The sequence below is a fragment of the Tauraco erythrolophus genome, chromosome 3 (genome assembly GCF_009769465.1).
Source record: "Tauraco erythrolophus isolate bTauEry1 chromosome 3, bTauEry1.pri, whole genome shotgun sequence".
In the NCBI taxonomy this organism is placed as follows: domain Eukaryota; kingdom Metazoa; phylum Chordata; class Aves; order Musophagiformes; family Musophagidae; genus Tauraco; species Tauraco erythrolophus.
This window is the reverse complement of record NC_141467.1, coordinates 52,871,784-52,877,783: the sequence shown is the minus strand read 5'-3', so window position 1 is coordinate 52,877,783 and position 6,000 is coordinate 52,871,784.

Genomic DNA, 6,000 nt, shown 5'->3' with positions numbered 1-6,000 from the left:
CCCAGAGCCTTTTCTTCTCCAGGCTGAACAATCCCAACTCTCTCAGCCTGTCTTCATAGAAGAGGTGCTCCAGCCCTCAGATCATCTTCGTGGCCGTCCTCTGGACTGGCTTCAGCAGCTCCATGTCCTTCTTGTGTTGGGGTCCCCAGAGCTGAACACAGTATTCCATGTGGGAGTCTCATGAGAGCAGAGTAGAGGGGGAGGATCACCTCCCTCGACCTGCTGGCCATGCTTCTTTGGATGCAGCCCAGGATACGGTTGGCTTTCTGGGCTGCTAGTGCAATTTGCCAGCTCATGTTGAGCTTCTCATCAACCAGCACTCCCAAGTCCTTCTCCTCAGGGCTGCTCTCGATCCATTCTCCGCCCAGCCTGTACTTGTGCTTGGGATTGCCCCGACCCATGTGCACGACCTTGCACTTGGCCTTTTTGAACTTCATGAAGGCCCACCTCTCAAGCCTGTCGAGGTCCCTCTGGAGAGCATCCCTTCCCTCCAGCATGTCCACAACACCACACAACTTGGTGTCATCTGCAAACCTGCTGAGGGTGCACTCGATCCCACTGTCTGTGTTGCTGACAAAGATGTTAAATAGCATCAGCCCCAGTACTGACCCCTGAGGAACACCACTCGTCACTGGCCTCCACCTGGACATTGAATCGTTGACCGTAACTTTGAGTGTGACCATCCAGCCAATTCCTTATCGACCGAGTGGTCCATCCGTGAAATCCATGTCTCTCCAATTTAGAGACAAGGATGTCGTGCAGGACAGTGTCAAACGCTTTGCACAAGTCCAGGTAGATGATGTCAGTTGCTCTTCCCTCATCCACCTACCCTGGAGCCCTGTCATTAGAAGGCCACCAAATTGTCAGGCACAATTTGCTCTTCGTCTCCCTGCCTGTCCTTCCTAAAGAGCTTGTTTCCTTCCATTCCAACACTTCAGTCATAGTCATTGTCATCCCACCACGTCTCCGTGATGCCAATAAGATCATAGTCCTGCAGGCATGCACACACCTCCAATTCCTCTTGTTTATTCCCCATGCTACGTGCATTTGCATAGAGGCATTTAAGTTGGGCCTCCAGTGAAGCTGACTTACTGGCTGGAGAGGCTGTTATTCCTTTCTGCTGCTCTTCAGGTGCTCTCAGCTTGTCTTCTGCAAGCCTGCTATTATCCCCCTGATTTTCTTCGTTATGTCTTCAGGCTTCGAAAAACAGATCTGAACAGTTCTTTCTGGATTGAAACTCTAAGTCTTCTTCCATATTAATTTATAAATAACTGACATTCCTATGAATGTAATTATTCATTCTTACCAGTGCACGGTCCTCCTGTGACAGGAATCTTAGACATAGGCTCCTGCACAACAGAGAAATCTGTTGCTGTTCCAGTTTAAATATATCTATAACTGAATAGAGACAAGAGATCATGGTGCCAACTATCTGTCTTTTTATTCTGTGTAATAATGCAGCAGTGCTCAATCTTTATCAACGAGCGGGTGACATCTTAACAAAGAAACTGCGCCTCATGGAACATTTCACATATGCTTCACATTCAGAACAACCTGTAGGAAACACAGTAATTGGCTGAGGTGCAAAGTAATGATAGGAGTGAGTATTAAAAAAATCTTCTCTATTTGAATGCTATCAGCTGCAAACCAGGAGACACAGTATGATATGAACCACAGGTTGTAGTTTGGTAGAGGATCTCCAAAATTGACAGAGAGAACATAAAAACTCTTTGGTTATTTTGCTTGCCATTCCTTATACTCAGAGCATGCTTCATTGCAGCTCTGGCAATGACCAGCCTCTTGCAGTTTTTGGATGTGTGGGCCAGCTGCACAAAGGAGGATTATGCTTATGACTTTCAGTGAAGCTGTAACATTGGATTATGGCACTATCGCTGTTAATGTAAAGTAGTTCCTTTTGCCAGGGACATCCATTTAATGTATTTTTAGAAAATACAGACAGATTTACAGAAGACTGGACCATCGTGCCCTAAGTTTCCTTACATCATTAGAGAGAGACGTAGAAGATTTTTTAAATGAGGGAACCACAAAGAGAATGGTAAGAGGCAAAAAACATGGCAAGAGTTCATTACAAAACCATAATGCATTTATAGCATTTTCAGTAAGACCGCATTTTCTGGGCTATTTTATGAGGAGCAGAAAGGAAGCAGAGGGGAGGAAAAAACCCCATAATTCACAGAGGACTCCAAAAGAGGCAAATCTACTAGCAGGAGGGAGGGCTAAAATGAAACAGTTCACAGGTGACTCCAAAGAAGTGGTTACAAAACCAGAGAAAATTCACTCACCCAATTCATTTTGCTGCTGAGAAAGTGAAAGGTCAATGACTCTGTGTTTTACACGAGAGCTCCACAGTAGCCAAATCACAGAGCTTCAAGTTCAGATACGGGAAGACTGTTAAGGAGTTTTACTTGGAAGCTTTTGTTATGAGAAACTCAAGTTACAGTACCATTTATAAGCAGTGAAAAGGAAAAATGTTTTCCTTGTATATATATATATGCTTTTTTCTACAGTGAATGTATACTTCCTTCTACAGTGCCCTGTGATCTATCTCATTTTATTTGCGTGCAGCCGTCAGTGTTAGGCTTCCTAACTGCCTTTCAGCTCCCAGTAATCTGGATGTGTTTTATAGTTACAATAAACGGGAACTCACCGACCTTGGTGTCATCCACCTCAGATAACATGATCCTATTAAATCTCATACAAATTAACTAGAGGAGAATCCTATGCCCTTGATACTTACATGGACAAGAGGGAGATTTGGCGCTAGCAATGCCAATGTGGTTTAGTCTAGAGAGGCAATCTGCTCTCCTTATGTAACTGATTTGTGATTCAGCTGAGCCATTACGGCAAACTAAACACACTGTTAAAGAGCATGGGTATTTTAGTCTGGCACTCTCAGTGTATTGAGCACAATATTTGATCCTTTTTCATTAAACTTTTCAAAACTTTCCTCAGAACCTTGAATTTCAAGAGGTACAAACCACATAGCAAAATCCTGCCAGCAGACACCAACATATGCATTTCTTTGGTTACTACTTCTTCTTTCAAGGTGAATGAAGCAGAAGGCAAGCTGTAACACCTTTGCACCCTTGAATGCAAACAGTGAGTAATAACACAGGCTCAGAAAGGATGGCCGGAATTGGGAGTATTTTACCATTGAAAATATTAGTATCACTTAAAGGCTTGAATAGCAAATAGTAAAGATGTCTAGAGAATAAAGAATTACAGGGAAAGCCTTTCCTGTAGGAGTTATTTACTTTTATTCTAATATGGGAATTGACAGATTTGGGGGACCACCTGAAATGCTATAGCCAAAGGAGCTAAATAATTCATAGAAGTTACTGTCAAATGGCAACACTCAGATGATGAAAGCCTTGGAACTACTACTTATAATAACAAAAAAACCCTCATGACATGGTGTTTACCCAAGTCTACCATTGCTATTTATTCACGTAACATTGCATCTTACTAAAAGATGTAGTCACTTCCGGCCTGCTATAAAATGTGTTGGGGGAATTATTTAATTTGACTTTACATAGATCTTTCCTGGTGAACCTGAAGGGAAGGAGTCTTTACAGTTGAAATTATGTCTACCATTCATGACTTAAAATGCTTGAAAATTCAGACCCTTGTTTTCCAGAAGATGTTTCCGATGTGAGAAAATTCAGAATATTCTAATCACAGAACAGACAATGCATGAAATACAGTTCAGTGTCCATGTGGATTTCTCCAATAATAAGAATTCTTCATCAGACTAATCTAAACAGGACGATTTCTTTCCTCACGTGAAGTTTACCCACTGGCTCTTTAGGATCAAAAAGCTTTTTAGTAAGCATTTATCAGCCTGATACAGATTATCTATGTTAAAGTACAAAACCCGAAGGTCTAGTTGGCTTTTATTGATTGTCCAACAATGTGTAGCAGCTTAACTCTATGGAGGCAATACAGCTGAAGAAACTGGGGGGAAAAACCAACCAAAAGCCTTAAAAAGCAGAGAGACTTTTCTGCTTTTTTTGTTATGCATTAGGATTGTACTGGAATTAATACTTTAACTGATCATTACTTACATTTACTCAAGTCTTTATACATTTTTCATGTCTTCTTGTCAGCATTAAAACTACTTCTGATAAAATAAAATCAGATGGAAGGGAATTGAAATCCAGGACTGGCTCCAGGTTGTGATGCAAAAATCTCTGCCATGTTTTCTCTTTCAGAGGGGGAAGGGAAGAAGGAAAAGGCTTTTTGTGACTAGGAAAAATGCACTTCAGAGAGCAGCCTGGTAGGCACAAGATACGAAAGAACTGCTTGATAAAGTTTAACTGTTCTTCCTTTCTCCTTGTGGAAATTTTCACTGCCAACTAAGGTCAGTAAATCAATTGAGTATTTCCACAGTTTTGATCACCTGAACATTTGACAATCTACTTCAAAGGCAGTGGGCTTCACACGTACCACCATGATTGGTGGTTGCTATCTGAAAAGATGGTTTCCAAACCCCACCACCTCTAGGCCGATGGGTGTTTCTATCCCACATGGCAGGCAGCCAGCCATACAGGAGAAGCTGTTTCTGCAGAGCATCTCCAGAGAGAGGGCTCTGCGATTATGTGCCAATCCTCTGCTACCTCAGAGGGCTCAACCCCGGCACGCTTTCACCGCATCCCATTCCCTCCAAAACTAGTTCCACAGCTGAGGAACCTCTGCATGGACATAGATTTGCCTGTAACAGAATTGTGGTAAAAGAAAAAGCAACACAGGATTCGGTTTCAGCAACTTTCTGACACTTTCGCCATGCTGCAAACCTGCAAATGACCTGCAAAGCTGCAAAAATTTGATAAGGAATTAATGACCAAAGCCATAAGGGCTATTGGTCTGGTATCTTCTTCTATTAATCCAGCTAGCACCTCATTCCAAACACACTGAGGACATGCTGCTGCGTCTTCAGCAAGAAGGCAGTAGAAGGTGGGAGCAAACATTGCATTAGATGGGAAGGAGGGTGTGTTTGCATCGCTGTCTATTCCCTCCTAAGACCAGCCTTAGAAAAAGGTTTAATTTTGGCATCAGAGAATTGGAAAAAAAAAGTAACTATCAAAATGCTGCTTCTGAATGATAGTGGAAGAAGAAGCCATATCAAGTCTATTCAGTCCAGCCCTGTATTCAGAAGAATAAAGCAAGCGGGGTCCCCCACTCTCCACCACGCATCACAATCAGGTATAAAGCAAAGATCTGAATGTCAAAGAAAACAGTTTTGCTGGTTTAGTCCTGCAGTTCATGCTACATAACTGTAGCAGGTGCATCTGCTGTTCCTCATATAACTTGCCTTCATTTAATCAGAAAAGAAAAAGGCCTGTGGAGGAGACTTTCTGGCTCTGAAGATTACAAGAAAAATTACTCTCTTTCTGAGGTTTTCTGTATTAGCAAATTCTAATAAGCAGAGATGATGGACGTCTGCTTGTTCAGGCAAATCAGCTTCTTAAAGCTACAGAAATATGTGCATAAACCAGGCAGGATTTAGCATCCTGTAAACAGCACATAAAAGAAACATCAGGTTAAAATAGCCAAACAAGAAAATGGATGGTTTTAAGAACATACTGCATTTATTTGGCCCAGAATTCCTAGCATTGTAACAAACTCCCAGAGTTTCACTCCTTAAAGTGCTTCAAACTCTATTTATATTATTATTATTATTACTTTTAACATTAATGTGCATTTCTGTATAAACATCAATCCAAAGACATTTATATTTTTATAAAATTCTTTATATTAGTGGATCAAATTTGCTCTCAAGATGACCAGCATTAAGGCAAATTTCCAAAATTAAGACAGTGGAGTTACTCAAGTCTATGCTGTTGTGAGTGAGAGCAGAATTTGGCCCGGTAGAGTATATACAATTATGTTTCTGCATATATTTCAAAAGGCACAACAGATTGCCCTGGAAATCAAGAACATTTAAAAGGGAGTTTATCAAAGCAAATGCTTTTAATTTGC